General features: G+C 31.2%; 1 long non-coding RNA gene across 1 annotated transcript in view; it reads right to left on the reverse strand.

The window, feature by feature from the left end:
• Positions 1-6,404: 6,404 nt before the first annotated feature.
• Positions 6,405-10,366, reverse strand: part of LOC104873156 — a 5,378-nt gene continuing 1,416 nt past the window's right edge. The window contains exons 2-3 of the long non-coding RNA XR_783385.1: positions 8,160-8,214; positions 6,405-6,455 (exon numbers count right to left, since the gene is read on the reverse strand). This is a non-coding gene — a long non-coding RNA (uncharacterized LOC104873156). The remainder of the gene's footprint in view (positions 6,456-8,159; positions 8,215-10,366) is intronic.

Consider the following 10,366-nt stretch of genomic DNA (forward strand, 5'->3'; position numbering starts at 1 on the left):
TTTTTTTTTTTTTTTTTTTTATAGATGAAGCATTTCCCTTTTTATTCTCTCTGGGTTTTCTTTTAAAATTCTGAACTGAACTTACCTTTTGGAAATTATTGTTTTATCATGTTCCCTGTGTTTAGGTCTGTATTTCCTTATCCAAAGAATATATTAAGGTACTGTGATAGGGAAAAGGCAATTGGATTAACCCCCAAATCTTTAAGTGGTTCAAATGAATTAACACACCTTTAAAATTTTAATTACTTCCTTAATATGAATAAATGTTTACATTAGATTTTCTTATCTCCACCTCTATAAGAAATACCCTTCATTTAGTGGAGTATAAATTCACAATCCCCAACCAACTCAGCATAATCAGCTATTTGTCTTAAACAGCAATCTCTTTTTTTCAAGCTACTTTTATACATCCCCAGCACATCTTTGCATGACATCAGTTTTCAGAAATATTTGGTTTGTTTGTTTGTTTTTTGTTTGTTTTTCCAGTAGGGGAGATCAGACTTAGGACCTTGCACTTTTGAGGCAGGCGGCAAAACCACTGAGCTAAATTCCTGCCCTGTTTAAGAAATGTTTTAATAAAATGTTAAGGAAAACCAGTTTTCTTCATCCTTATATTAATAATAGAGAAAATTGAAACAAAATAATTAAACAATCCGAAGTCATTTTTAACCGTTGTGGAAAACAGTTGAATTGTGATGACTTGTGATGATATGTATGTACGATTTCCTTGATCCCAGAAAATGACAAACTCAAATTAGTATGTGGTTCAAACATATTTATATGCTTTGTATTGATATTGAATAATGCTGTGACACAAGAATAGTGGGGCGTTCACAATCTCAGAATCATTTTCAGTTTCTCATCCCTTGTTGCATTACGTCAGAATTAAAAGTATGTTTTATATTTCGTCTCTCAGAAAGCATTGTCTATATCTTCAAGGCTTAATTTCATATGTAATTTCCAATAGAAATTGCTCCATTCATTGAGGTAATGCGACACCAAATTATTCGCTCTGAGCAGCTGTCACTCTTTGTCAGATATTCAGATGCACAAATGAGAACTGACTGCCACTTATCTGATGAATCAGACAATGGTAGTGGTATCAGTGAGCTTTGAACATTATCAGTTTCTGGGAATATCTGAATTAAACTGAAAACAAAAAGAATGTTTGTGTATCAGAATAAATGTTTTAAATGATAGCATTTCTGCTGATATTTTAGTTTGCAACTGAGAGAACCTGAAGCAGTGCACATGGAAATGAATGTTGTAATACAGGAGGGAGATTTTTTTTTTTTAAGAGATTAGGATACACAGTAGTTAAGATGCGAAGACTGCATTTTTAGAATATCTTAATGTTAACTTAAAGTATTGTGTTTGTTTAAGGTCAGTTATGTAGTTATGCATGCATTCTTTCAGAAGAGATATAAAACTCATGGATTTAACAATAATATGTATTTGTATTTATATTGATAAATGGAGGAATTGGATCTTGTAGTATTTGGTGTCTTGTTTGGGTTCTCCTGGATGACAAGTAGTAATGAGAAAATTAGAATATAGGTAAAGTATTTTTTAGTTCATTTTTAGTTTTTAGTTCACTTAAAATTGTTCATTGTTTTTCCAGCTTCTTCATTTTAATTATTGCTATTCAAATCTTTTTTTTATTTTAACATATGATAAAGCAGCATGTAATAAATAAATCTACATATAATTTTATTAATAACCTACAATTGTAATGGTTAAGTTGGATAAAGTTAAAGAATACGCTTTCTTTTCTTTCTTCTGTTGTTTTTGGCTCTCTTAGTATGTTTATAAATAATTTAAATTTTATGCTGGATCTCCTAGTGTATAGAGGCAGCGATGGTGAACTCTGCTATCTAGAATCCTGTAAGCCTACCTAATAAATCAAGAAGATAATTATATCTACATTTTTCAGTGAACTCTCTTCCTCTACAAAATCCTAAGCAATACATTCAAAAAACCTTTTTACAGCCACAAAAGCTGGTAGGCCTCAGAAGAGTGCCACTTTTTATGGGCAATGGGCAGGAGAGAGAGAAACACAGAAGTGGTACAAAAGAGGATCCAGGTGCTAGGAGCAGTTGTATAGGTGAATTCATTTTGTCAAATCATAGCAAAGTGTGTTCTTAGTTTGTATACTATATGATATATTTATTACCCCACATCTATATCATTCCTCTGAAAAATATTTAGGCAATCATTTTCATCAAAGAAAATACTGTGTTCATTAACAGAAATTTGTAAAAAAGCATTGGAGTTTTGGCAAGAATTTAGAATATAGGGAATTAGGCACAGTGAATAAGAGTGATTTGCATAGCTGTCATATATTTTCACAGTCAGGAAACATGTCCAGAATCTGATGACCAAGGATGTTGTAGGACATATTAATGTCTAGTCTTTGACCAATAAGATATCCTTAAAATAGCATTTATCACAAGGTTTTTAAAATGAAATTCTTACTAGATAACAATAAATTGTAAACTTATAATACTAAGAGTAATGTATCCTCATTGCGTTAATTCCAATAGTATGAACAGATTAAAATTTATCCTGTTTCTTTCTTCCATTTCCTCCCTTCCTTCCTTTCAAATAATAGAAACTCCTTCTTAATAATCAGTTTGAATAAATGAATTAAGTTTCATGAGCAAAATATTACTAAATATGTGTTAAAAGTTAAATTTCTTAAAAAACAAAACAAAAAAATGGAAGAAGTAATCTGCCATTGTAGATTGCAGTTAGGTGGGGATTGACAGGACACATTTTCATTATTACTGATGGAATCGATCAGTAACCCATCACAGCCTTTCTGAATGCAAATATTCTATCAAGTTAGTCCTTGAAAAGTCATGAGTGATAATGTATGACTTGAGAGATTTTGTGCTTTTATGAGCTCATTATTTCATAGGTTGACACAAATAGGACTATTACAGAAGACAAAAAATACTTAGTATAGGAAACTAAATCTCCCCATAGATTTCCTAGTGTTCCTGCCAAAAATTAGCCTCTGTGTTCATGGGTTTGACATGTAACATGCATGCAGAATACTTGATTTTACTTCCTCCTGAAACATTGCCTTTTATATCCATGAGTAGTAGATCTGCAACCATTTGTCTCTACATTCTTCTATGTGAAAAATAAGACGTCTTCTTTTATCTCCCCAGGAACTAAAGGGTTCCATTCCAGAGTACGGACTGCATTAGCAGAAAAGATGGTTGTTTAGCATGAGATCTCTAGAGAATTTATAGAATTACCTCCTTGTGTGCTTAAATTTCAAAATACGACCCTAGATTATAAATTTGAAGACACTTTCCTTATGTTCTCTTTGGAGGTATGTATTTAAATTTCAAAGGATAATGAACTAGGATTCTACTACTCTTACAGATAAAATAATGTGTTTACATTGAAGAGATTGGATTGGTCTCTCCCTCTTTTCCTCTCCTACTGCCTCTGTCCCTCAATCCCTCACTTCCTCTCTCATCTCTCACTCAGGAAAGAGGTGGGAAACAATTGCCTCTCTCAGCTATAAAACAAAATAGTGAATTTCAGCAGCCTTTGCCTACCTATCAGTTCCGTTTATTCATATACCATATTCATATTCACATATATTCATATATCTCTTATTACCTTGCTTATGGGGTGATAAGCACAAAGAAATCACTGTTATATTTTATTCTACCTGTTGTTACTGCTTTGAAGAAAACTGTGATTCAGAAATTGGTTTTTCTGCTAATAGTTCTCTAAGTCTACATTACCTGTCTCTGTCTCCGTTATTCAGATGCTAAGCAGTTTTGTATAACATTTAATAATATATAATTCAAGTTAAACTGTCAATGGATTAGTTTTCCTATCAATTATCCAAATGTTTTCAGATGTGCTTATAAGCAAAACACATTTTGTAATGGTTCTGATATATTGACATAAATAAAATGTTATTTAAATATTTATAAATTGGTGCAAACATTACCTAAATACAAAAAAGGAAAATACTTATTTAGAAATTATGATTATTTTAAAGCAAGTATGGGGCTGGGTATGTAGCTCAGTGGCACTGCGCCTGTTTGGCAAGTGCAAGGTCCTGAGTTTGATCACTGGTACTGAAAATAAACAAATAAGTAAATAATAAGCAAGCTATTATTTTGAAATTGAAACTATACGAAAATACATATTTATTTTCTTCAAAACAAAATAGTACAGGGCCGGGGATTTAGCTCAGCAGTTCTGTAGCCTGCCTTGCAAGCGCAAGGATCTGTGTTCAATCCCCGGTACCAAAAAAATAAAATAAAATAGTACATTATATTATATTGAGAATTATTTATTCATAAAAACAAATAGTAACATTTTGGTTTTCATTTATTTTATTTCTATTCTACTTTCCTTTCCTTTTTTAAAAATTTGTTTGTTGGTTTAGATGTTTTTGCGGCAGGGTCTCACTAAATAGTACAAGCTTCCATTGAACTTTCTATGTAGTCAGGCAGGCTTTTAAATCACAATCCTCCTTGCTCATCCTCCCAAAGACTGGAATTACAAGAATGTCACCACACCCAGCTTCTCTTTTTTACACTTCAGTGCTTGCATTATTAAATAGTTGTGTGGATTAATAAGTACAACTTATTGCATTATGTTTACAAAGATAAAAACACATTTGGTTGTGTAAAAGAAGATTATCCTTAGAGCAACACTGTAGATGATTACACACTGTACCAGGTTCTGATACTCAGTAGCAGCCAGTTATGGTTATATTCCTGGATTCATTGTCAGTCTAGGAAAAGAGCATCCTAGCTACTTCCTTCTGCCATGAAGTTATTGATCTAGCAGATGCTTCTGTTTCCATACCAATTAATAAAGTCAATAAGGATTAGTTGTATTGCTTTAGCCAAGTGGATTATTTGAAATGATCTACTAGACTCTACAGTGTATACTAATGTGGTATTTTTGTTTAGAAGCGATCATAGAGAGAAGTGAATACAGGAAGGTAACTTTAGTATATGAGACATTTAAATAACTCAAGTTCTCCATTGCTCTGTCATTGCATGTATATAGACTGAGTCTGCATCTCAGATCCACAAAATCTTTCGCAGGAATATTGGCCTTGGAAGAATTCTAGCTAGTCCTCATTGTGAGATGCTTAGAAGTCCTCTTTGTCAATAATCATGCCACACTTGTCAACTAAGAAACCATTAAAGCATCAGTGTGACACAACATTCATTTGTTCTTTCAATCTGAGGCTACCCCACATGTATGTACAAGCCTCAGTGTTTAGCTGTATTCTTCTTTATCTTCTCCTCTATATGCTATTAAAAAAGACAGATCTTTTTTAAATATAGCAATGTATTATATTTGCTAATATTTTATCTGTAATAAATATTTGTTCATGTCCACTATGTTGACACAAAGTATTAGATTATCTGAACATATTTAAATGACCATCCCAAGTTTGCATAAATAGCTTTGTGACTTCCATGTTCTTATGTATTATTACTTAATTCCTACCCCAGTAAACATTCAATAGATATTTATCACTTCATCTTTTCATAGCAGTATTAATCATCTCAATCTAAATTATCCATCTGTTTTCCTATTTCAGTCAATATCAATTTAGGAGCTCAAGTCATAAAAATATCTCTAATCAATTATTTTTCTTCCAAGGCTTCATCTTATTTGGTTACCTGTACCACTCCAAATCTATTTTGGTAGTTAAATCCCCCACATGACAAGTAATTTAATGAGAAAAGGTTTAACAGGATTTTTATTAACATGGGATATTTTCTTTCCTTAGTAATAAAAAAAGTCACAAAGGAAAAATGTTTCACATTGTCATGATACTGTCACAAGGTTTTATACTACAAATATAAAGGTACTCACTGTTGTTTTCATAGAAAATCTTTCCAAATATTCTGCCAATTTTAGATTCCTCTACTAACTAGCATAAAAGGTGTTAACAACTGAGAAAGAAAAAATGGCCGACTTAAATGACAGAAATTGATAAGATTTGTTAAATTTAGGTGTTTTTTTTCCTCAGAGTTTCTACTCCAGTACAATATTCCACTTAATGAAACATCTTGACCTTAAGAGTGAAGCTTAAATTTTCATTTCTGCCTGTCAGTAATATATAAGGTGCAATCCAAAATGTCAATTCAGAGATGAAATAATGGAAATGGAAATGAAATTTATTTTAAGACAAATAATATATGTCTATATTTTTAGTATAGAACCATTTGCATCCACTAATTCTTGTTTGACACCATATTATGGCTTTTGTCTTTGCTGTTACTCATAGAAATATTGTAAGGTCAGAGTACATATCTGTACTTTTAAATATTTGATTCAAATTGTTTTTAATAATTCTTAATAGTATTAACCTATAATTAAATACTTACAATTGCTTTGAGTGTTTGTACATTTGAGTTATCAACTAAGATGGAATGTCTTCTGTAGATCTGCTTTAGAAAAGATACAAAAAAATTAATGGCATTATTTGTGAAAATAAATTGTAAGATGCATGTACTAGTGAATCAGGAATTGCTGAGAGAGTAGATCTTAAGTAATTTCACCATGATATATAAATACTTACTACCTATGTAAGATAATGAATATGTCAACTAACTTGATTTTGATAACCACAATGCATAACTGATTCAAAACCTCACCTTGTACATCTTAAAAATTTACAATTTTGTCAACTTTACCTCAGAAAAATCTGGGGGAAATTAAAAATAAATAAAAGTAATATCTTAATAAAATATTTCATTCTAAATGTTTGAATTTTCTGAAATATAAATACATTTAAAACTTAATTATTCCTCTTTAATAGAGAAGTCTAAGGTACTGCCAGAAATAGTGTGTTGTATACTTTTCAGCAATTTTTCTGGATAGCATGCTATAACTTCAGCTACTTTAAGCACCACAGAGTCAGTGAAACAGAAAAGATTCCCCAAAGGGTGACTTTTGCTGTCAGCTACGTTTATCTCTTGTCCTAAGCCTCTCTAAACCTGTTATTCAAATTAACATTTCAAACAAAGATCCCAAAGGATATGTCCAAAAAACAATCCACTTTCTTCAAAGGGAAACCCCTCTCTCTATCCCCTAAGAATAAACCCTTTATTTTCTGAACAACTTTTGAAACTCTGCACTTATTTAAGAACCAGATACCTGGGTCTGCCTTTTTATATACATCAGATATGCAATATGTATGTTTTAGAATAATTGCATCTAAACTAAAATGTTCATTCTAATGTTATCAAGAAAGTGGTTTAAACATTAATCTTAAAGTCAGAAGGCAAATGGTGCTCCTAATTAGACAAAGCTATATGGAAAATTTTACATTCTAAGTATATATTTTAATATTAGTTTTCCAAAATTAATACTATAAAAACCATAAGAAATTAACAGTTGTGAACTCAGGTTTTGTCTTTTTTTTTTTTTTTTTTTTTTTTTGGACCAGGGATCGAACTCAGTACCTTGCACTTGCAAGGTAGGTGCAGTTCCACTGAGCTGAATCCCCGGCCCTAACTCAGGTTTTGTACAACATGTAAATTGAATGCGATAGTCAAATTAGATACATGTAGTGTAAAAGAACTCTCTTTTTTATAAAACCATGACTGGTAAATTATCACATTTCGTTTTTAATTTTGTACTTGCTCATTATTAATTTGATGAATCAACAAAATTATATAATGAATGATCAAATTTCCAGTGTTAGATGTAGGAAAGAACTTTTATGAATAGGCTTCTATATTTGCAGGGAGAAAGCTGCTGACCATTTAAGTGACTAATAATTTCTGTAATTTTTCATTTCAAATAACCCCCCCCCAAAAAAAATCCACAAGTTCCCAGACACAATCATTGAGCCTTTCTGATTCTCTGTGACCTACAAAGGCTTTGCTCATTATAATTTTTGAATGCTGTATTACATGCCCAGGAGGCAACACATCCATTCCTTTGTAATAGTTGTAGTAGCAAACTATCTTTAAACTCAGCGTGCTTAGGGATGCGCCCACCTACAATGACCATTTTTTTCCAAGGTGATTATGTATATTTTCCCCAAAAAAATCCTCTCACTGTATTTTTTCAGGGGGACACACCTTTGGAAGTGAATTCCACAGCTCTACTTACTTATGAAGTAATAAACCTTTCCCCACACTTACCTCCTGGGTGTGCCTACTGGTTTCACAAGGGATGAAACAATTGTGTTGGGTTCAACTACAAACAATGGGTACATTTTTAAATATGTCTCTCTATAATAAAAATACAATATATTTAGATATGTTAGTCTAATTAGATACAGATATTGTAAAATAACTTTCTTTTCTATTGTGAGAAATTAGAAACATTTTTTTAAAAAATTTGTATAAAAACAGTTCATTATCATATATGAAAATGTCAGTATTGTGGCCCAAAATATTCCAACATTTAAATAAATATAAAATAACTTAAAATTTTAATCTGTATATAATCTATATACAGTAATCGCTTTAGGAGGAGAACTGCATTGTATGCTTTATGGTGTGAAGGGTAAAATTCAATACCGATATCTATAGGATAAAAGCCAAGAACTCCAATCTCTGCTATATTTTTTATGTTTGTCATTTATCCCACTGACTGAGCATCTTCAGACACAAGTTTTAACTAAAAGTAATTTTTCTCCCCAAAGGCCACACACAGGATGTAGAAGTGGTGAAGGCCACTAGCTGCGATGACTCAGAATATTTTCCTTTTTAAAAATCTTCAGTGTTCTATGAGACACTGTAATTCTGCATTATAATATTTTTTGGACGTTGGTACAGTTGTTTCTTTTGTTAAAATTATGAGATTTTTATCTATTAATTTTTGTCAAAGAGAAAGAGAATATGTTACTTGTAGTTTTCCAGATTTTTTTCTTGATAGCCCCAAATTCTAAGAAATGAGTTGAGAGAGAGAAAGGGAGAGACAGAGAGACAGAAAAAGACACAAAGAAGGAAACAAATAGAGACAGAGAAACAGAGAGACACGGAAAGACAGAGAGACAGAGTTAGTTAGACAGACAGACAAAGGAAACCAGACTGAAGAAGCCAGATGGAATAAGAGTTCATAAACCACGGGACATTACCATTAGCCATGAGAGTCAGTTATAGATAAACACATAATAGACATAACTTTGAGATAATCGTCTAACACCGGAAAACACATGTCATTATAGCCAATCTTGTCTGCAAGTAGAAAGAATCTATTAATGCAATTGACAGCAAACACAAGGACTGCCCTTGCTAAATATTTAAACATCTACAGTACAAAATAAGACAGGCATTACTCTCAACTAATCCATTTATTATTTATACTACAATAGTGAATATAGATTCTTAAACATTATCTGGTACTACACATTTTACACAGCTACAAATTTCAATTTTTAGCATTCGTTAGAATATTCTGGAAGACTTGTCCAAATATGGACTCTTAGGAGTACTCTCAGTCTCTGCCTAATTAGATCCTTCCAGATTGGTGGAGCTAATGATCTGCTTTCCTATGCACTCCTCAGGGTCTGCTTTGAAAACCATGCACTGAATCATATAGATCAATCTATAGATTATAATGCATCAGCAAGCAAACATCAAGTTTCTTTTAGTTTGAATATAAAGTATCATGTTTGCCAGACGATAATTATCACAAGCTCTGTTGATTCCTGCTACTGAAAAAAATAAACAAAACCAATAATTAATATTGTGGTTTTACATACTAACTTTTGAGAAATTTATAACCTGTGTCAATTGCAATATTTTTCATATTTGGAATCTAAACACTTTGATTTTTCACAATTTTTTCTCTAAAATGATATAAAGACATTTTGTTGGTTTTCCAAGTGGCAAAGCAAACATTAAATTCTGTTAATATTGTACCCAGTATTCTCTCAATAACGTTTCTCTTCAAAATACTGGCAGAAGTAAAAAGAAGTAATTCCTATAAACCAGAGGTATTCTTACTACTAATCTCACTTCACACTTTAAATCCGTGGCTAGTTCAAAAGAATAAAAGTTCTCACAATGAATTTGTCTGTATCTTTTATTTTTATCAAGGTTTAAAAATGTAAATTCTTTTAAAGATATAGAAAATGAATAATTCAAGTAAATTATATTTTTGATATATTTTAAAACTGAAAAGTAATCATTAAATGAAGATAATAAATTTATATTTTTACATAGGATTTATTATATTGTTTTGGATATTATAAAATTTTAGATTTTTGCATGTTTAGAGCAAGACACAATATAACTTATTTATTAAATAAATTTTAAATTTATTTCAAAAATATTTTTAAGAATGTCAATGGAGATATCTTATTTTTTTAATTAATTTTATTGGTACATTTAATTTTATA

The sequence above is a fragment of the Fukomys damarensis genome, unplaced genomic scaffold (assembly GCF_012274545.1).
Source record: "Fukomys damarensis isolate Sample0158 unplaced genomic scaffold, DMR_v1.0_HiC HiC_scaffold_24, whole genome shotgun sequence".
NCBI classification, from domain to species: Eukaryota; Metazoa; Chordata; class Mammalia; order Rodentia; family Bathyergidae; genus Fukomys; species Fukomys damarensis.